This window comes from Pelodiscus sinensis, chromosome 4, assembly GCF_049634645.1.
Source record: "Pelodiscus sinensis isolate JC-2024 chromosome 4, ASM4963464v1, whole genome shotgun sequence".
In the NCBI taxonomy this organism is placed as follows: Eukaryota; Metazoa; Chordata; order Testudines; family Trionychidae; genus Pelodiscus; species Pelodiscus sinensis.
In genome coordinates this window covers 48660400-48683243 of record NC_134714.1, presented here as the reverse complement: position 1 = coordinate 48683243, position 22844 = coordinate 48660400, and the positions used below count along the sequence as shown (strand labels likewise).

Below are 22844 nucleotides of genomic sequence, written 5' to 3'. Positions count from 1 at the left end.
TTTTGTTACCCTGATGGGAAGAGGTGATATTAGTCCTTGAATATTGCAATTTGGTCTGCAAAATGTTAAAAAAAAAAAAAACTTCTGACTTTTAACCTCCTCCCACCTTCCCCGCTGGAAAAAAAAAAATCTTTAAATTTCATAGGGATATATTTGGATGTGTTTAAAATTGCAATTAAGATACATTTGAAATTGCTCAAATTGAGGGCCAGATTGTGAACCCTTTGCTACCACTGGTAATGAGTTAATCCCAAAAGTGGTCCCATTGGAGTAAGTGAACTTAATCCTGGGAGTAATTTGCTCACCAATAGGTGTAAATGGTTCACATTCATCTCCCCCTGAGCCTGTGTGTCAGAGGCACAAATGATAAGCAAAATAAAATGATCAGAAGAACATACTTTGTGGTGTCTTCTTGGCTAATTTCAATCTACAGTAGTTCTCACCTCTCACTAATAGGTCAATAAGCATCCCCAGCTCAGCTCTCCATGGCCTTCATGTCCAAGGTTCTATCCCTGGGACAGATCAAGGCCAGTCTCTCTACTGCCTAGATCAGCCATGTGGGAAACAACCAGTCAGGGGCCAGCAGGTCAGTAGAAGAAGTATAAGGACCAGAGCAAGAACAGTTCCTTGCTAGAGCTGGAGGAGAGCAGAGGGTGCTCTGGGCTGGCTGCTGGGACTTCATGAGGACAAGGCTCTGAGTTAAGGGTAAAGAATGTACCGGAACAATGGGGAAGTGGTCCAGGGAATTATAGCAGCAATGCAGTAAAGCAGTGGTCTCCAACCTTTTCAAGCACAAGATCACTTTTTGAATTTAAATCAGTCCAGCATCTATTTCAAACCCAAATACCCCTGCCCCACCCCTTCTCCCAGGCCCTGCCCTCCTTACTTTGTGAAGATCAGGTACAGGAGAAGGGGACAGTGACATCAGCGCCCTCTACCTTTGTTTCTCCCACCCTGCACAACAAAAAAGAGGTTCCCAGGGGGCATCTCTGAGGCTCTGGGCCGGAGCAGCAGGGCAGTGGGGGAAGGGGCAGCTGAAGTGCTGGCACTTGATAGCCTCCCAGCCAAACCAGTCAGGATCACGTGTCAGAGGCTCCAAGATCTACTGGTAGATCCTGATCTACTGGTTGGTGACCACTGCTGCAAAGAGATGTTGCAAATAGCTGCTATTGACCAGATCCCTAGACTGGAACTCGGAGTGGGGGGGGTCCGGTCCCTCTCAACACCCCTCCCCATCCCTCCCCATTAGCCACTGGGGAAAGTAGCCTGAACAGAGAAGTACCCCAGGGTGATTAGGGGAACGAATTATAGCGAACTAAAGAACTGAGGCCAGAAAGGACTTGAGGGTGATAGCGCTGCCTACAAAGGAGGAGTGTTGGGGCACCACTATTCCGGAGTGGGGACAAATTAAAAGACAGTAGAGGGCGCTGAAAGAATTCCTGTTGCATTTGTACCCTGGAAGGGGTTTGCTTTTTTAAAATTTTATAAACAGACCCCGCCCGAGTCACCGAAGCGCCACCACAAACAAAAGAGTGCAGGCCCACGCCCTCAGCCAGGGGGCAACCATGAGAGTTGAGTGCACCCTGTTCCATAAACCCCTTATTGAAATTCCACCATCAAACTAGAACAAATGTTGGGATTATTTCCCTGCCTCTGATGCAGTTAGTAACCTCATCTCTGGATACTGCTAAATCATCCCCATCAGAGATGCCTCATCTCTGGAAATCATAAAAATACTTCTGACGTCTATGTGCTTTGGCTTTAGAATGCCCCAGCCTGTACCAAATTATGACAAACTGAAAAAACAACAAAAGGTCTGGTAGCACTTTATAGACTAACAAAACATGTAGATGGTATCATGAGCTTTCATGGGCACAACCCACTTCTTCAGATGACCGAGTTATAAGAGCCTCCCTCTGTCCATAAGGTCTTTACACACTGGCCCCCCTCACAAATTCCCTTTTTCCATGTTCATATTTTTCAGGAACAAAGAAAAAACATTTCCTGCAAATGCATGTTTGTTTGCCAAGCACGTCCCTGCTTAATTACATAAAACATTTGTGTTTAAAGAAGAAAACAAATGTCCACATTCATCAGTCCCTCAGCTTTTCTTTCTTATTGCAAGAATGTGCACTCATGGTACACATTTTTTAATCACAGGCTGAAAAGGTTATTAAAAAAAAACAGAGCCCCTTATTATACTACTGGTAGCAGATCACTAAGAGCTGAACGTAATTACTGATAGAAGTTCTGGATCTAAATAACCCACCTCATTGGTGGGAGAACAGCAACCTATTTTCCCACAGTGTATACAATTTTGTGACTCATGCAGGATTTTTAGCACGACATGCAAGCATGACACACACAAAAAAGACTGATCCTTATACTAGAATTTAGTATTTCAGTTTCCAACTCATGAATACAAAATTTTGTTTGCTTTTGACAGGAATAGTTGAGCTAAGAAATCAGATTGGATTGTATTATACTGTCCTCTACAGTTAAAAAAGGAAATATCTTTGATGGTGCCTGATCTTGGCACATGGTGATAGGGGAGCATAAAAAACTAGCAAGACCAGAGTGCATGCAAACACTGATCCTAAAACAGGATTGTGCAATGAAAATGTTATTAAAATCCTTTCTAGCCATAACAAAGAAAGTTGGTTTGTTTGCTTGTTCCCAAATGCTTCTATCTGATTATTCTGGGAGCTTGGCGAAAAAAGTTACATTTTATGGAACACAGCAACAGATATTATTATTGTCTTCTGTTTGTGGGTGGCAAACATCTCTCTCAAGAGATTTCCTCTCTTTTCAGGATATGAGAACCTGAGTTTAGAAATGAGAAGAGGGAGGAGAAACGTAGCTGATGAAATATTTACTAAGCCTATCAACTAAAAGAGAAGCATTACAAAGAGAGATGTCAAAAAAGGAGTTTCCCCCCCAGACTTCAATGGGTGCTGATGTATCATAATATAAAAGCTGGCACAGAAGGCCTGGCACAGAGGATTATGGATAGTGCACACACGCACACACACACACACACACGCGAACGACCATTCTGTTTAGGAGCAAATACAGTGACATAGTCAGCTATTTTACTCATATATTCCCATCTCTGACCTGCTACCTTGCTGTAAAACTTTCAAGTATCCTGGTTTACAGTTTAAATATTTGCAATAAATATAAAGTGAGCACTCCACTGTACACTTTGTATTCTGTATTGTAACTGAAAATGTAGAAAACCACCCAAAAGTATTTAATTGTTATTGGTATAGCAGTGCAATTAATCATGATTAATTTTTTTAATCGTGATGAGTTAATCACGTAAGTTAACTGCAATTAATTGACAGCCCTAGATGGGAGCAGAAGAAAAAAAATGTTCAGCCATTGTAACTGCATTTTTGCTTAATATTTGGGAAAGCAAAAAACAATAAAGTGCTATTTACCTTTTCCTCCCTTACAAAAACTAGGAGCCATTCAAATTAATAGGCATCAGGTTTAAACCAAACAAAAGGAAATATTTTCCCATACACTATACAGTCAGTGTGGGGAATACATTGCCAGGGAATGTTAGGAAGGTCAAAAACATACTAGGTTCAAAACTAAGTTAGATAAGTTTATGGAGGAGCAGTCCATTAATGGCTATTAGCCAAGACAAGGGTGCAATTTAGAGAGTGTCCCTAAATCTCCAATTGCCAGGGCTAGACCACTCAGTAATTGGCCTGTTCTCTTCATTGTTTTTGAAGCATCTCTCACTGGGCAATCTCAGAAGACAGGATACTGGGCTAGACAGACTATTTGTCTGACCCAATATACTATCTTCCTATGTGGAATTGGTTGACTACACACAATGTTCTGGGTCAGCCAGCTTCCACACAGCGTATGCTTCTCCATGAGTATGATGGTACACTGTTGCCGAGCAGGGCCGGGCCACAACATTTTGGCCACTGAGGCAGGGAGCTCAAATGATACCCCCCTACCCCCTCACTTGGGCCAAAACTTTGAAAGGTCTCAATTCTGCCTTCTTCCTGGTCTACTCCTCTCATGGCACTCCACCATCTCTGTGCATCTAGAGCAGAGAGAATACATATGCATCAGCAGCAGACAATTTTCTACACTATGGGTCCTCGTGGTGCCCCCACAAAGTCTGGCACCTGAGGTGGCCACCTCAGTTCGCCTCATGGTAAGGCCAGCCCTGTTGCCAAGACTCCAGGATCAGTTCTACACAGTTCTCAAAAAAGGTCACCCTCTCTATCTTGAGGTTTTCTTGTTGCTGCTACTCATCCCCGCTCTGCAGAGCTTTCCTTTCCCACCAGACTTGGCATCCTCCTGTTCTTCTGTCTTTTCCCATTGCCACAGTCAAATGAATTGTTGCTGCTGCCACAATTATTCTCCTGTCCCTGCAATCATCTGCTCAGTGATGTGATGGGTAAAGTCCAATGCAGAATTCATCAAGCTCTGACTGACAGAATATGGCCTAAACAGCCTGTTTTTATCCACACTTACCACAGAGTATTGTTGGGTCCATGTTGAAATGTTGTCAGCCTGCAATGATGCACACCAACCCAGAAAGGAATTATAGAGAAGAGACAATGGACACAGAGGATTTTGAATGTGTTTTTGAAGCCACCAAGCTTCTCACAACTCCTAGTGCAAACAATCTCAGGATACTCAGCAGCAAACAAAGGACCATGGGAAACCTACAGAGAATGCCACACCTTCAGTTCAGTGTGAACTCTTGGCAAGTGTTCATACATTGCAAACTGAAAATGGAACAGGCATTCAACATGCATTCTAGTGGCATCAGCAAGTTACATGACATGCACCAAACAGCGTGGCTACGTCTACACTGGCATGATTTTCCGGAAATGCTTTTAACGGAAAAGTTTTCTGTTAAGAGCATTTTCGGAAAAGAGTGTCTAGACTGGCAGGATGCTTTTCCGCAAAAGCACTTTTTGCGGAAAAGCGTCCGTGGCCAATCTAGACGCACTTTTCCACAAAAAAAGCCCCGCTCGCCATTTTCGCGATCGGGGCTTTTTTGCGGAAAAGAAATCTCTGCTGTCGACACTGGCCCTTTTGCGCAAAAGTCTTTCGGAAAAAGACTTTTGCCCAAACGGGAGCAGCATAGTTTTTCCACAAAAGCACTGACAATCTTACATGAGATCGTCAGTGCTTTTGCGGAAATTCAAGCGGCCAGTGTAGACAGCTGGCAAGTTTTTCCCGCAAAAGCAGATGATTTTGCGGAAAAACTTGCCAGTCTAGACACAGCCCTTTGGATTAACCACATCCCCAGCTCCCAAGCAGATATACCCTACTTGAAGAAAATTCAGAGCCAAAACCCTGATGCAAACCATGTATTATTGCCAGTCTGAGATCGTATTGGTTAGCATGCAATCAACATTGTATATTTCTGGAATTTTAAATCATTTCCTTCCATTCACTAGTAGTTTCACGTACTGTAGATTGAAAACATAACAAAGGTAAATGATTGTAGCAGAGGAAAGATGATTAACATGGCAGTTCCCACCATAGAATTGTCTCACCACCTCCCTTGTCCTCAGAAATAGTGGACAAACCTGGAAAGGATTGGCATTTGGGTTACATTTGGATAAGCCTCTAAAGAGATTGTCTGCTTAGCCAAGTCTTTCAAATTTCAAGAACTTGACACTTTTGCATCTGCAAAATTGATCTCTAAATCTTATTAGAACAGGTTTCCTTGCAAGATTTCTGGTACAATATTTCCTGCTGCTGTTTGGTGGTGGAAACACTGCGAGTACCTTTTGCATGGTATTTTCGTTATCTGGGGCCTAGTGCTGGCAAGGCAAAACTGAAAATGCAGAGGTGTGTAACATGGAAATCACAACTGAACATCTTCCTATCTGTAAATTTGCTTCACTCCTGTTCTAAAAATGAGCAAACTTGTATGCCTAACATTAAACACCTAAATCCATATGTAGGTGCCTAAATAAGATAAGTAGAGGTAGGGCCATTGAAACAGAGACAGAATCCATATTGATGATTTTTGCTCCCCAAATCAATTATGCTTCTAAAAGAAAATCCTACCCCTCTATTTAGGAAACAAGATTTTAGAACATCATGCACTGCAGCAGAACTACTTATGCAATTAATAAGAGAGGATGGAGACTTGGATGCTGTGATGGAGGAAGTCCTGCCCCTTCAACCAGACTGAGCATGCTCTAAGTGCTGGGGCAGTATAAAAGCCCAGAGAACAGGTCAGTCTGGGCTGGCCAGTGAGGAGGAAGGATCTCTGGATAGAGTGCCAGTGCTGCTACAGCCTAGGTCTCTGACAGAGGGAGCGGAAGTTACAGAAGGCTGCCACCACTAAGCCCCAATGGAGATCCAGAGAGGAACCACTGCCAGGGAGCTGGGAGACCCAGCTGCCATGTGGGATGATGGCCCAGCAGGACCGGTAGGATGCAACCCAGGGAGGGTGCAGGAGCAGTCTTTCCCACCCAGGTATTCTCAGCATATTTCAGACGGATTCCCCACCGAGAGGGAGAGGTAGGCAGTCCCACCTCTCATAGGCCCTGGGTTGGGACCCAGTGGAGCAGGCTGGGCCCGGGTCTCCCTATGGGGGGCTAACCTCAATCTCACTGGCATTGGCTATTTCACCATACTACCCAGAAGCCAGGAAGGCTTATTGACTTTGGCCCTTAGGCCATTTTTTCTGGGAGGGCAGGTCAACTTACGGACTTAGAGTGGTGCAGGGATCAAGAGACTTAGGGGAGATGGCTGTTGGTCCAGCGACCAATCAGGCGGCGACCACACCCCAGAATAGCGCCTTCTGGTACACCTGCCAGAGTTCCTTTATCTCACTCATACCCCTTCTCATGCAGTGCTCAAGAAACGTGACCATACATGTCCCAGTTTCTATGGGTCACTCACAATTGGGATTGCACCAGCTCTTCACCTCACACATTGATAAGATCCAAAAGCTCTGCACTGCTCCAAGCCGGAGAGCATTCTGCAGGATACCCACTCCTACTTCCTAGAGAAGACGCCATGAAGACCTCTACACAATAAGCGACACAACGAGCCATAAGCACTACTATATAGTGAGCTAGACATCAGGAAATGGATTTTTAAAGTTCCCAGGGTGTGCAAGTGAGAGGGGCACATCTGTTTATGTGGCTCCAGAGCAGCAGAGTTCAAAGCGCTGGCCAGAGTGACTAATCGGGCATTGTGGGAAACATGCTGGAGGTCAATAAACTTAAAACCTACTGTAGTACACACTGCATGATTGTCAACGGTAATGGCAAAGGGAGAGAAGTCTCATGTGGAGGTGGAAGTTTTTTGTCACCAAAACTTGGCATGTCATGACTATTGTCGCTCGCAATGTGAACGCTCTCTGGGTTTTGTCACCAAAAAGGGGGTTTTGGTGACAATCTGCAAGTGTAGACAGGCCTGAGTCTGCTCAGTCTAAACCACACAGTTTTCAAGTGAGTTCTGCATTTGGCTAAATGATCATTTCTCAGATGCCAAATTTGTGCAGCAAATTCTTAGGAAGAAATACCCAGAAACAGTCTTGCTAAAGTTCTTAAACTTGAAAGCAAAAACTTGCTACCTATCCAGCAGTAGATTTGAGCTTTTCTTCAAGGGCAAAATGCTTTAGACAGATCAAATTCCCTCCCTCCAACCCATCCTCCCTGTGGCTTCCATAACATAATAGATTTTTTTTTTTTAAATAAACAGACAACTATGAGAGAGACTAGTAAATGAAACAATTCACACTATTGTGGCTCTTTAGGATAATGTTGATCTCAAATTTAGCTCCTGAACCACTGACATCTGAGTATCAAGGCATTAGACAATATATTCCCCATTCATATAGCTAATATACCCCTATTTTTCATTACATGGGGATAAGAGCATTCCCCTACTTCAGAGGTATTATGAGGAGAAATACATTAAAAGATTAAGAGGTACTCAAATACCACAGATATTGGGCCATAAAAGCATGTTAGAAAGGAAGAGAACAGTCTGGGTCATACAGGCAACAGATGTAACAATGGACCAGATAAAACAATATCTGGAGAAGTAAGAAAAATGGAACGGAGATGGGGGGGCGAGGAAAGAAATGGGATAGGAATACAAATATTGAAAAAGGGGAGGAGGAAAAATAGATCACATAATGTTATAGATAGTAAACTTTATTTTTATTTTGTTATTCTGAAACCTACTTTACAGTGAGCTTTCCGAGGTAGCTCTTGGAGATTGCTTAGTTCAGTAGATAAGTTACAAGTTTTGCTCTGTGTTGGAACCAACAATTCTTTAGTTATGGCACAGTGTGAGTACATTTTGGCTAGATCCATGAACGTGTGGTCTCAGAGATCATAGAATATCAGAACTGAAAGGGACCGTGAGAGGTCATCAAGTCCAGTCCCCTGCCTTTATGGCAGGATCAAGCACTGTCTAGATCATCCCCGATAGATGTCTATCCAACCTGCTCTTTAATATCTCCAGTGATGGAAATTCCATAGTCCCCGCCTAGGCAATTCATTCCAAAGTTTAACCACCCTGACAGTTAGGACATTTTTCCTAATGTCCAACCTAAACCTGCCTTTCTGCCATTTAAGACCATTGCTTCTTATCTTTTCTCCCTCCTCTTTGTAACACCCTTTTAGATTCTTGAAAACTGCTATCATGTCCCCTCTCAGTCTTCTCTTTTCTAAATTACTAGGGGACTGTGCCCCCTGCTCACTATGCTTGCCAACCCCCCGCTCTGGGGGTAGGAGTGTGGCCAGGGGTGGGGGGCAGGAGCAGGCTGGGGGTGCGGGGTCTACGCCAAGGGATGAGAGAGATAGGGCTGGAGGTGCATGGAGGCAGAAGGGCCATGGCTTCCAGCCCCCTCACTGTGAGGGGGGATGCCTCGTGGCTCCCACCTCCCCCCCCCCGGGCAAGAAGGGAGGGGGACGCCTCATCGCTCCTGTTCAGGGAAGGGCACACAGCTCCAAGCCCTCCACCCCCAAACGGGGAGGCCTCGCAGTTCCCAGCCCCCTTCCACAAGGCCTCACAGCTCCAAGCCACCCTGGCTCCAGCCCACTGGGGTACCAGGGAGGGAGGGAGGAGGCAGGACAGCTGAGAGTAGAGCTGTGGGACACAGTGACATGATGATGTCACTTTGCCATCCCACAGGAAAAGTTTTTTTTTTTTTTTTAATAAAGAGAGAAACAAGCCCAATTCTTTCAGTCTTCCTTCATAGGTCATGTTCTCTAGACCTTTAATCATTCTTCTTGCTCTTCTCCAATTTCTCCACATCTCTCTTGAAAAATGGTTCCCATAACTGGACACACTACTCCAAGGCTGTGTCTAGACTGGCAAGTTTTTCCGCAAAATCATCTGCTTTTGCGGAAAAACTTGCCAGCTGTCTACACTGGCCGCTTGAATTTCTGCAAAAGCACTGACTATCTCATGTAAAATTGTCAGTGCTTTTGCGGAAATACTATGATGATCCCGTTCGGGCAAAAGTCTTTTTCCAAAACACTTTTGCGCAAATGGCGAGCGGGGCTTTTTTGCAGAAAAGCGCGTCTCGATTGGCCACGGACGCTTTTCTGCAAAAAGTGCTTTTGCAGAAAAGCGTCCTGCCAATCTAGACACGCTTGTCCGAAAATGCTTTTAATGGAAAACTTTTCTGTTAAAAGCATTTCCGGAAAATCATACCAGTGTAGACGTAGCCCAACTGAGGCCTAATCAGCACTATTGTATGTGTGAAAGTGATTGCTCCTTCCTAAGTGGAGTACTTTGCATTTGTCCTTATTAAACTTCATCCTGTTTACCTCAGCCCATTTCTCCAGATCAGTTTGTTGGAATATCGGAATCTCTTTTCAAACCAATGTTATTAGCATGCCTAGGGTTAAGCTCCTGCACCCACAGGCTTGGCAGTTCATAGCCCTGACACTTCTGGGCTTTCTGCATCAGTTATGGAAGTTTTTTTAAAAAATTGCTTGGCCCCAACACCTAACTGCTTAAGCCCTGGCCTCTCATTACAAATTATCCACCTGGCATGCCATTTACAAAAGCTACACTGTTCTGTTAATCCAGGACCAATTCCTCATCACATTTATTCAAACCAAATCTGCCTTCATTAGCAAAAACAAAAGACAGAACTATGTAGCACTTTAAAGACTAACAAGGTGGTTTATTAGGTGATGAGCTTTCGTGGGCCAGACCCACTTCCTCAGATCAAATTGTGGAAGATCAATTTTCTTCCACAATTTGATCTGAGGAAGTGGGTCTGGCCCACGAAAGCTCATCACCTAATAAACCATCTTGTTAGTCTTTAAAGTGCTGCATAGTCCTGTCTTGTTTCAGCAAGACCAGACTGACACGGCTATATCTCTATTACTATCCATTAGTAAATACTTCCTTTGGCCAAATAAATGGAGATGAAAGCTTAGTGAGGATAGAAGACCATATTCACAGGATTTCAGTATTTCCCTCTCAACTTGGTGAGAGAAACAGCCAGTATTTTGACTAGAAGTCAAAAATTTGTGAAAGTGAGCATGGTGCTTCCATAAAGAGCTTAAATTAAGGTTTTCTTCCAAGCATGCTGAAAGAACATGGAAGGCAAATTTAGAAATCAAACAGAAGCCTACATAGTGGAAATCCATCTGGCTACACTCATGATTTGGCATTCACTGAGTTAGATGTCTTTTTACATTATATACTCAGCCATATGGACAACAATAAAACTGAACCAGGCAGTCATATCATCTGTTTCTATATGCCAGTCTAGCCAAGATGATGTTGGCACATCATTCGTGAGTATGCAGAAGTCCACAAGACTCACAATACGGGAAATTTATCTATAACCTCCTGTACATAAATGAATATTGCATCATCTCCTATGCTGGGGCTAAAATTGCATGGGAACAGACTGTCTCCAATCAACAGACTGGTGGATTTTTAATAATAGTTGTGGCCATTGTGTCCAATTGGAAAGACACATTGCGCCCTTCTCAGAGAATGGCTCATAGCCAGTTGTATATATAATTCTGAAACAGTTCCAGTCAGAACTAGATTGCAATAGAAATATTTTTTCTGACATATGGGAGCCTTCAGGAATTATTTCTTTCTTATGTACCAACAATGTGCTCAGCACTGTACATGACTCAGAAGGAAGCCAGTCCTGAAAAGCTTATATTTATATTCCCTGATCGTGGAAATGCTCCATTAGAATACTCAAGGGAACAAAAATTAACCATAACTGTTTGCAGAGTAAGGATGTAGGACAGGAAAGAGAGAATAGAACAGAACATGAAATCCAAAGAAAGGATTTTAAACTTTGTGGTGTAAGATTCGGGGCAGAGATTAAGGACGGAGCTTACCTCACTGCCATCTAGTGTGTGGCTATGCCTCAGTTTACCCACTGAAGAGGGTTTTTGCCAAGACTCACCTGCCAAATCAAACATCCTTCCTTTCCAGGGCTGTGATGGGGTGTCCGCCCTGCTGTGGCCCTTTAAGAGTTAAAACCCAGCCCTGGGAGCCAGCTGGAGCCAGCAGCTGTGGCAGGGATGAGCTAATTAGGCCCCAGCTGAGGGGAGTATAAATAAAGGCAACTTCATGGGTGGAGACAGTGATTCACTCTTCCTCTGGCTGAGCCGCAGGAGGAACAGGGAAGCTAGAAGGTTCCTGACTTAGAGCAGGAGTAGTGAAAGGCAGACAGAGCTGGGGAAGCTCTGGCCAGGCAAGTTCCCAGGCTGCAGGGCCTGAGGCTACTAGGGCTGCAGGGGGGAAGCCAAGGTAGGCAAAGGCAGCAGGTCCACACCCCCTTGCCAATGATGAGTGGCCTTTTCAGACTGCAGTTTGCCATGAGGCACAGGCTAGGTGAAGACTGGTCACTGAGGCAAAGTGGGCATAGGGCTTAAATTGCAAAGAGGTTAAATGGCAGCAAGGGAGGTTTAGGTTGGACATTAGGAAAAGCTTCCTGTGAGGGTGGTTAAACACTGGGATAAATTGCCTAGGGAGGCTGTGGAATCTCCATCTCAGGAGATATTTAAGAGCAGGTTAGACAGACCTCTGTCAGGAAAGATCTAGATATGGGGTGGGCAAAAGGGCCTCCGCGGGCCAAATCTGGCCTGCCAAGCAGGTTGATCTGGCTCACGGAGGCCCTACTGCTCCCCCACCCCCAGGCCAATTAGGGCCTGGGAGTGGGGAACGCATGAAGTTTCATCCTGCCCTGCCAGGAGCACGTGGTGCTTTGAAGCACAATGTACTACTTGCGTGGCAGGAGGAGAAGTCACACACTACGACCCCCAAGTCCTGATTGGCCTGGGAGCAGGAGGAGCATGCAAAGTGTGCCTCGCAGGGCAGGGTGGAGGAAACACGGTACTTCCAAGTGCCATATGCTTACCCAGCAGGGGAGCAAAGTGAGGGAAGCTTTGCACAGCTCCCCTGCCCCCAGGCCAATCAGGACTTGGGGGCAGGGGAGTGCATGACTTATTAGGAAAGGGATAGAAAATAAGACCCAGAATATCTTACTGCCCCTGTATAAAACTATGGTACACCCACATCTTGAATACTGTGTACAGATGTTGTCTCCTCACCTCAAAAAAGATATTTTGGCCTTGGAAAGGGTTCAGAAAAGGGCAACTAAAATGATTAGGGGTTTTGAACGGGTCCCATATGAGGAGAGGTTAAAGCGAGTGGGACTTTTCAGTTTAGAAAAGAGGAGACTGAGGGGGGATATGATAGAGGTCTATAAAATCATGAGTGGTGTGGAGAGGGCTGATAAAGAAAAGTTATTTATTAGTTCCCATAATAGAAGAAATAGAGGACACCAAATGAAATTAATGAGTAGCAGGTTTAAAACTAATAAAAGAAAGTTCTTCTTCACACAGCGTGTAGTCAACCTGTGGAACTCCTTGCCAGAGGAGGCTGTGAAGGCTAGGACTATAATAGAGTTTAAAGAGAAGCTGGATAAATTCATGGAGGTTAGGTTCCGTGTGTGCCTCGCAGGGTAGGGTGGAGGAAACTTTGCATACTCCCAGGCCAATCAGGGGCATGTGTGAATAGGGTTGCCAGATGGTTTAACCAAAAATCTGAAACCCTACCTCCTCCCCCCCCAAAAAAAATTGAGAAAAGGGGGATACTAAAGGACCCCGACAGCAGCTATTAGGCAAAAAAAGCATGGCCCCTTTAAGAGGCTTTTTTGCCAGCAGACAACTTTTTCTGTTCCAGCCACAAGACAAGCCCCTGCGGAACCAGATAAGTGGTGGGATGGGAGGACATCGGGGGGGGGGAGGTGTCCTGGTGTGGTCTGGGGTCCCGGGGGCTGGGCCTGGTTGCTGAGTATGTTGTATGGTTGCCAGGTGTCTGATATTTTCGCCTCCTGGCTTGGGGGTGGGGGGGGAAGTAGAAAAAAAAAAATCAGAAAATACCGGACATTTTAGGTGTCTGGTAGTTTCTGAATTTACCACCAGTCAGGAGGCAAAAATACCGGACTGTCCGGGTCATACTGGACACCTGGAAACCCTGTGTGAAGCCTCTTGTCCTGCCAGTAGGAATGGGTGCCTAGTGGGAAGGGAGGGCAAAGGGGCTTCCCCAGACCAATTATGGTCTGGGAGCAGGAAAGCCCAGAAGCATTCTGGCCCTGCTCCTTCCGGATTAGGCCCCATCCCTTCTGGGCCGGCCTGGGACCACTTCAAAAATTTTTGAAGTGGCCCCCGGCCAAAAATTATTGCCCACCCCTGATCTAGATGGTGCTTGGTCCTGCCATGAGGGCATAGGACTGGACTCAATGACTAATATTCCAGTTTTATTAGTCTATGATTCTAAGGGGGTTGGGAGTTACCTAGGAGGGAGGACCCCAGAGTATGGGGGCACTGTGGCATGGCAGTCTCCAGTGGGGAGGATGCCTTGGTCTGGGAGGGATATGGATCTTAACAGAGGTGGAGGAAAAATAGGTCACAGTGGGGGAGAGACCATCATAAAGGAGGTGCTCCAGAGCTGAAACATTAATTCCCCAAGAGTCCAGCAGGAGGCAACCAAAAGACACATCAGCCTTTTTATCGTCACTAGGCCATACCTGTCTGCCCTAGGATCTGTGAAACTACCATATCTTTTCCTCTTGGTTGCAGGAGGCCCTTTCCCCTTACACTGGGTCAAGGCATTCTGGATCCATAACCTTCCTAAAATTACTTCTCTGTTGGTGTGAGACCCTGCAAATGCACCTGCTCAATCAGGCAGCCAAGGAGAGCAGCTGGGTCACAGCAGAACCACCTGATTGGCTAAGGCAGTCAGCCCTGGTCAGCGTACATAACTGCCCAAGAAAAATAGGGGAAGAAGGGACTGAGGCTGACCTTTCTTTGAAGATCCCTCTGACTGAGGGGCTTGTTTATTTTGAGGCATTGTGAAAGCAGCAATTCTCAGAGAGATGCCTGAATGCAGGGAGGGAGCCATCTTGGAGAATCAGGATACGGAGGTTATTCTGAGTGGAGTGGCTTGGTGGGATCAGGCCCAGAGATAGGTGTAAGAGAAGGAATCAAATAGGACATTGAGGCTGGTAATGTGTGTGAAATCCTGGTCACACTGAAGTGAGAAATCTTCCATTGACTTCAGAAAAATCAGGACTTCTCTAACTACAATTTCAAGACACTTATCCAAAGAGCTTACTCCTCCTCCTCTCCCTGTTCTTTTGTTACAACCTGTCTAGCAATTCTGAGGTTACCACCTCTGGCCTGAGAATTGTATATGACTTTAGTCTTTGTTCCCACCAAGTCGTATTTAAACAATATAACTGAAAATATAAATCTATGAAATTTAACAAGACATAAAATCAGCAGCTATGATGTACATTTGAATGCCTTAGCTCTTGGGCATAATCCTCATCTAGTGTAAATAGGTAGGAATTACACCAAGTTTCCAATAGCTAAGGATTTGGGCCTTCATTTTTCTGATGTCTGATAATATCAGTGTTTCTCTCTGCATTCTGATGCACAAGAAATTTGTTTTAAAATAAAAAGACTTGCGCTTTGGGACCATACACATTTCCCTTGGAGAACCCATGTGGCATTTCTGAAATGAGCCATTTTTTATTTAATTAACTTCTAGTAAAGCTGCGTTAACTACAAACAATAAAACTCCTTCTACCATGTCATTTTTCCTCCTTTAATACACAAACTTCAAACCGCCGGGCATTCTGAGGAAAAAAAATAACCGAATAACTCAGAATATTTAATTTTGTCCTGGAAATGAGAAACAGGTGTAATTAAAATAACACTTTTTTAAATTAAGTGACCTCTGTTGGCCAGCCATCTGTGAATAATTTAGATTTTTTCTCCATTATTACTGTAAAATTAAAACTAGGGCATATAAATGGTGAGATCCTCTTAAAATATCTTTTAAGCACCAGCAATGTATATTTTCACCAGTTAAAATCCTTAATGATACCAAAAATCTGTCAAGCATAACTCCCCCAATTCATTTGCCTGAAACCATCAATATTTTATCATGCACTTGCAGTCGGCTTCAATTTAACAGTCCAGGTTACTAATCAAACAAAACACCCAAGTCATTAAAAGTTAGCATGCCATTTAGAAAGTGCATTTCACGTTTATTAAAATATCTTTCACGGAGCTATTAGAAGGCTAAAGTTTTAATTACAATCAGATATTTAGTTCTACTTCAGTTATGCTTTTGGCACTCTCTTGCAACCGCCTTGATTAATCTTCTGGACAGAACTCATCCATTACCTCCTGAAATTATTTTCCTCTTAACTTCTTCATAATTCATCTTTTTCTTTCTTCCCCCCTCCAAACATATAAAATGTATTTTAAAAGGTGTACACAATACCTGCCTGAAAGTCAAGTCATTAGAAAGATTCCATTTCAAATGCAATTTGTTCTCAAAAGTTCCAAATAGCCATAATTCAAATAGATGTATTGAAATTGAAATGTCGGTCTTAGTCATCATTTTAAACTATTTTCCTACCGATGAGACTAATATGAGCTCCCCCTACTTCTTCAGGGTTTGAAATATACAGTTGTCAGATTTTGCCTCGGTAATTCTGAGAACACCATGAGCTCTCCCACATTCCCTGTCACTGCAAATCTCACTTCTTTCCTCCTCAATATAATAGGCATAAATGAAATATTTTACCAAGGCTCTGTGCTGAGGCCATGTCAATGGCTGCTTTGTCTACATTAATAAACAATTGCATATCTGCAGCAATTAAAATACTCATTGCTGTCATCCCCTCATATACTAAGGGCATATCCATTTTGAGTTCTGCACACAAAACCAAACCAGAACACCCATGTCAGAAAGTTTGGCCCCATATGTACCAGTTTGGGATCTCTGTATCATCCACTTTCTGAGGATAGAACCTACCTTGAAGCTCAGCCCCATTTTTAGCTTGAATAGGATCAGATGCATTTCCTCATCTCCCATATCCTTATTCCCTCAATGAAATCCTCTTAATATCACCATAGGTGATGTCCTATCACAAGACTCTCCATAGCTCTAGATTTTCTTTCCAGCCTCCAGTAAGCTCTACATTAGTATTTCCTACCCAAGCTTCCAGTGGTATTTAATATGTCCCTCTTCAATCTTTACATTGCTCTGCCGGATTATGGGTTTCCACATGGAGGCTCTTCAAGGCCCCATACACAGCTCCCTGCTACCCACATTCATGGATAAGAGCCTAATGTGAGCAAATGAAGAGTATTTGGGGCATTGAGAATGCTATCTAGTCTCATAGATAGACCCAAGTGAAAGAGTATGAGGCCACCAGGCTTGTTCTTCACTTCTTTCCTCATTAACTGGGAAACAGTCATTCCTGCAGTCTGAGAAATGCCTCTGCTTTCGTGGTAGTTGAAATGTAGCATAAATGAGAGACCACCATCCATAGTGTGCAGAAAGGCCTTTAAAGGCAGCAAAGGCTCATGTGTCAGGCTGGCAAAAATATACAGAGGATACAGTGGCAACATCAGCTCATTTAGAGCCTGTATACTACTTTGAGTGGCAGCATTGGTTCAAGAGGTGCATCGGTGTTTCAAGTCAAGAACTTAAGTACATTGGACAAGAAGTAGGAGAAGCTTGAACAGCCCCTATTTGCTACCACCTGGGCTAAAGATAACCGTAGTTGATCCTTTCATTAGCACCACTCATGCAATGTACATTTTGTTTTACAATAATACAAAATGTTATGAATAGATCTAGCAAAATACAGCGAGAGGGTTTTTGCAATTATAGGAAAATGAGAAGCAAACAGGAAAACTGGTTAGGTACCCTTTTCTGGGAGCATTCCAAATTATACACAGAACTGGGATAACACAATAAGAGTAGTACACTTTTCAGAGAAAGGAAACAATTAGAAGTGGGCCCAAATCAAAAATCTGACATTGACCTATGCTGATAAAAGCTTGGAATTAGTGCTACAGGATCGCACTCTCCAAACACATTTTCAAAAAAAGTTGTATTTAATACACAGTGCAGTATCTCCTTTTGTTCTTTTAAATGTCTTGAAGAAAAGGGAAAGATGTTAAGGTTGTGGTTTCTTCTGGGGGTAATCTTTGATAACCTGGCACCATCTAGTGTTTGATATGAGAGTAGTATCTTAAATGGGACACTGGAGAAATGAAAATGTTGGTGAAGCTAACCCAGAAGAGATCTGAATTTCCTAAAACTGTACCTTGCTGAATCTTTAGATAACTTTACATAAACAAATTAGTAATAAAACTATAGCATTAGTTTTAACTGATAGTGATAATTAGATGCCCTTTCCCCTCCCCCAAAGACAGTTCTGTTTTTCAACAGTCTAATTTGAAAATTTAAATCAGAAAATGCATCTTCTTTTAATACTCAACATTCCCCACTTTTCTTCTCCAGTTATGTGTGCTGCTATGGACTCTGGAAAAGCTATTCTCTACAGTTATGTGAGTAACTGATTTTGTGGAGCAGGTTGGCTCACAGGCCTTTCTAAATAAACAGGAAAAAAAAGAAATAATTTGACATTTTCAGCTAATAAAAAATGTGAAAACAATGTTTAGTTCAACCCAAACTAAGTAGTGTTTTTATTTTGACAGAGGAACACTAGGTCGAATAGAAATTAAATTTAATTGAAGTACAATTTTGAAATAAAAGCATTTCTTAAAGCAAAACTTTGTTTCAAAAAATGAAACCCTTAGTGTTGGTGGGGGGGGGGTTGTTGGGGAGGGAGGAATCTAGTTTTCAACTGAATCACTTCAGCACATTCAACCTGAATTTGTGAAACATTTCGGCAGAGTCAAATCTGCATTGAGAAAAAAAAAAATTGCCCAGCCCTAGTATTCTCAGCTCTCTCAATTGCCAGCTTCTGCCAATAAATGCATCTGCTCAGTATAAGGAGAAATGGCATGAATGTAGAAAACAGAATTCCCACTGTGCAGGGTATAATCATGCATGGCTCATGATTTTTATTTTGATATACTAGTCACCTTAAGTGACAAGCACCTAGACTACAGCGATGGTTGCGATATAAAGCAGGTACACTACATATAATCAAGGACACATTACAATTTGGCATTCCGTTAAGTCAAATTGGAGTAACACAAGAAGAAAGCATGGCCCACCCATGGGCTGGCTGAGCTAAGTCTCTAATTATCAAAGCCTCATTCTGTTGCTTCTGTGAGAGGTTTCTCCCCAGAGGCTCTTCTAGGAGCTTTTTATTGAAAATGCTGGCACAGGAACCTCAGAGGGGATACTAAGCTTTTGATTGGGGAAAATGAGGCTGTTTAAAGCTTCTAAAAAAGAGTTTGGGGCTTGTGTTTGATGCCTGGAGGCTAGACTAAATATGCCTGAGAGATTCTTTATTGTTGGGCAATATTCTCAGACTCTCCACTTTTTGTATCAGGTATATGTTCCCTCAGGGGTTATCCAGCACTTTACACAGTGAGGTTCCCCACTCCTCACTGGGGCTTTTGAGCACCATTCAAACATACATTAGAAATTATTTCTAAAAATCTTGTCTTAGTTCCCCCGACAGTAACAAGTTCAGATCCACCTGAGTTCTGCTCAGTATAGGACCTGAAAGAGAATTCCTCTAGTCTAGGCAAAGAAAATCCTCTTCATCTGGCCATTTAACAAGGGTAAAGCATATGGACTTCAATACACATCTGGGGTAAAATCCTGATACCGCTGAAATCAGAGCAAGTCTCGTTGACTTCAGCAAGGCCAGGATTTCATCCTAGAACATTCATTCATATCTTACTATGACATGTCAAATTTGATGCAATAAGGCTTTGGGTGAGATACACACTCTGGGCTGCGTCACAGGGTACACTCACTGCTAGTGGCACCTCCTTAGCTCTGGATACATAGCACAGCTGCCTCATTGCTACTAAAGTAGCTCCCCCTTCATGACTTGGCTCTGGCCAAATCACATGGGATTCCTCTTCTGGGGAACAAGACATTTCAAAATCCCTGCATATGAAATAAAATGGCAGTCTTCCTCCCTTTACTGCTTTAGCGTTGCTATTCATCCAGTGGCTGGGAGAGGATCTCGATTCCACCTACTACCATGAGGGCCAGCTCAGGAGACCTCTAGATAGCAGTCAAGACCTGCACTATTCTACTTGGCTGCATTCCCCAGAGCCTTTGCATTCCTCCCACCAGCTTCCCTCCTCTCAGGAAGGGACTGTGGCCTACTCTCTAGTCCTCCCACAATTCCCTCCTTCAGGAGTAAGAAATAACCACAGCCTACATCCCCATCTTTTGCAAGCACCTGTCCAGCTGAGCCTCTTGTAGTTAAATCACTGCTTCCTGTCTCCTTCTCCAGATGCAGCATAGGTAGTTAATTGGCCCACTTGGACATCTTAACTCCTCCAAGCCTTGACTCTGCTGATACACCATCCGGCTGTGCTCAGGAGCTAAAGGGAGGCCTCCCTGCTCTTGCTGAGTTCAGGATTCAAAAGGGAGGGCAGTGGCCCTTAGCACCTTCTGTCTCTGGCATCCATGCCCAAACCTTGTTTAAAATATATTTAACACTGTTCAGTAACAGGGTCATGTTAACATCTGACACTTTGGGTCCATTATTCTATCAAAATTAATACAGACAGATGGGGAAATAAAAGGAAACAATGAAATAATATTGGTCTGCATGATTGGCAGTTGTCTGAGTACACCAGAGGCCTTACCACTGCCAAGTCTTACAGCACTAAGGGAAACTGAAGTGAATGCTAGGTTGATTAGACCAGAGGTTCCCAAATAGAAACTCAGGGAGCACTTATTGGTAGTCCATGGACAATTGGCTAGTCACTCTTAAAATGTATGAAAAGTCAGTTATAATTTCTTTAAATGCTTGCCTAATATTTTCCTATGTAGCTATAACTTCTGCAGGGATGTGTTATAGAGAATGGGGCAATAGATTATCAAGCAAAAGCAAATAGCATTCTCTGCAGGACAATCTATTAATGCGGTCTACACCCTAAAAATGCTCAAGAACCCCTGAATTGAGAATTCCTCTTCCAGATTGTACAGTTCTCTTCACACATTATTCAAATACCTTTTCCACTGTGCCCATAGGCTTTTTAGGTTTCTTACCATTATCTGTGGTCAGGTTTTGCTATTCATTTCTGCATTTTGTTACATCAGCCTATCCCGATATACTCTCTTTTCCACCTTCGTGGCTTACATTTTTTCCAACTATCTCGGTTTTCGAGGAGAACAGAGATAGCTGATTCACTGAAAACTAAAAAGGACTTGTGCCATCAGGCCCTGCAGAAACTCCTCCTTCCAGACAATGAAATGCTCAGACCTTGTAGCTGGTTAAGGGATCCCATCACTGAAGAAAGGAAGACTCCTGGGCCAAACTACCAGAAAAGGGTCAGAGAGACAGATCTTGGGAGACAACCAAAAAAAAAAAAGCTCAGCAAACAAACCTAGTCATCCTCTTTCAATAGAAACAGTATGTATCAAGCATTTATGTTGATTAGGTGATGCCCCTCTGAGAAGACAGCACATCAGTACAGATTACTCGGTATGTTTCAGACTGTGAAGCCAGTTTAATATAAACATAAGCAAGAGCAGTAGATATTACGATGCTCTTCACAGGGCAAGGGAAACGTTATTTTGCAATTGTCTGAGTAACTTTAGCGTGCCAGCCTGCTGTTACCTTCAGTATTTTGACTGTTTAAATTTACAGCAAAACCAATAGGTGACATGACCACCAGATAACATAACTCATAGAAAGGAAGGTTTCACGCTGATGGACACTTAAACTGGATAGAACATTGGGTAATGTGCTGTGGTGAGTAATCGGCACTAGCTGGTGTGTGTGTGTGGAACATGGGCTATATTACCTAATAGGCTTTATCCAGCTCTAATTTCTATGTCTTCAGCAATGAAACCACCGAGCTGACCCATGCTGAATGTCCATAAGAACCATGTCATAAGTACTTCTAGTGTTCAGACTATATGTGGGTAAAACGTATATTTGACAGAGCAGGGTGATGGGCTACCAGCAGGCAGTCTGGCAAATTGGATCATTTAATCCCAGCAAGTATCTACACCTGTCTGACAACTCCTATTTCTAGCTTCTGAGCAGTAGGGGACCTGAGCTGAAGTATTCTGTTAAATAAGGAGAGTCTAAGTGTCTCACAGAAGGTATTTTAAAAGGTCAGAAAGTTGTCTAAGAACCAACAGAAAAGTTAAAGTAGACTGAGGGGAGAAAAGTGCAGAAAGTAAAATCATCTTTCAGTATAAACAAAAAAAGGACTGTGTAGCACTTCTACATCTTTCAGTATAGGTCGCTAAGAGGTGAAACAGGAATTAGTTGCAAAAACTTAGAAGTGGAAGTGATCAGAAATACAAATTCAGTTAGCTATGAGGGGGAAAGAAAGAAGAAAATAATTTGATAGTGCTCAATTATCCTTAAGATGTTTGGACAAGGGATATACAGGAAGTCCCCAACTCAGGGGTGGCCCTAGTCTAGCTGCCAGCAACGGGCGCCCTAGGCAAACCATGCAATCAGCGCCCCCACCTCCAAACCCCTCAATGATATTGTGCCACCATTTGGTGCCCCATTTAACTTGGCACCCTAGACGACCGCCTAGTTCGCCTATATGGACGGGCTGCCCCTGCCCCAATTTACAGATTGTGTTCCAAAAGTTCACTTGTAAGTCAGTTGTTTGGAATTTGGAATACATTTTCCCATAGAAACAATGCTATAAATGCTATTTTCCCATAGAAACAATGCTATAAATGCTAGTTAGGTTCCCAGACGAGCCCACAAAAGGCTATTTAGCCCAGACTGTAGCTTAAATACTGTATATTTGCAATGAAAAATAGTAGAAATAGGGGTTTTTTTAATTTAATGCTGGTTTGATTAGTGGAGGAAGATGGAGATTCGGAAGAGGGCTTCTGAGCATCACACACGCCAACAGCTCCTGCAGTCAGCCCAATCACCCAGCCACCACCCCTCCAATGGGCTGCACCCAGCCCCTGCTCACCAGGAGGTGGTGAGGAGTGCAAGTGTGGGCCAGAGGACTCTGGAGGAGCAGGGGCAGCTATGCAGGCTGGAGAGAAGCAGCAGTTTTCCTCTTTAAAATGATGCTTCTCCAGCCACTGCTCCTCTGGAGTCCTCTGGCCAGCGCTTGGGCTTCTCACCACCACTTGTGCCTCTTGCCTTCTTCCCTGAGGCTGCAGGTAGGCCTTTGTTTGTGAGGATGTTCGTAACTGGAGGAATGCCTGTATAATGGAAGAAACTGTAGCAGCATTTTTACTTTATTATAAATTGTTGCTCACAGTTTGCTAATGTTAAAAAACCTAGTAATAATTATAAGGCTGAAAAATAAAAGATGGACAGTCAGCTAAGATGAGTGAATTCTATTTCCCTGCTGAGAAGGAAG

The 22844-nt window shown here is 43.5% G+C and overlaps 1 long non-coding RNA gene across 4 annotated transcripts in view; it reads right to left on the bottom strand.

Moving 5' to 3' along the window:
• Positions 1-22844, bottom strand: part of LOC142829114 (uncharacterized) — a 168737-nt gene that overhangs the window by 129854 nt on the left and 16039 nt on the right. Inside the window, exon 1 of one of the 4 annotated variants that reach the window (XR_012903403.1) lies at positions 11414-11536. The exons of the other annotated variants lie outside the window; for them this stretch is intronic. This is a non-coding gene — a long non-coding RNA (uncharacterized LOC142829114). Of the gene's footprint in view, positions 1-11413; positions 11537-22844 lie in introns of those variants that run through there. 4 annotated transcript variants of the gene reach the window in all.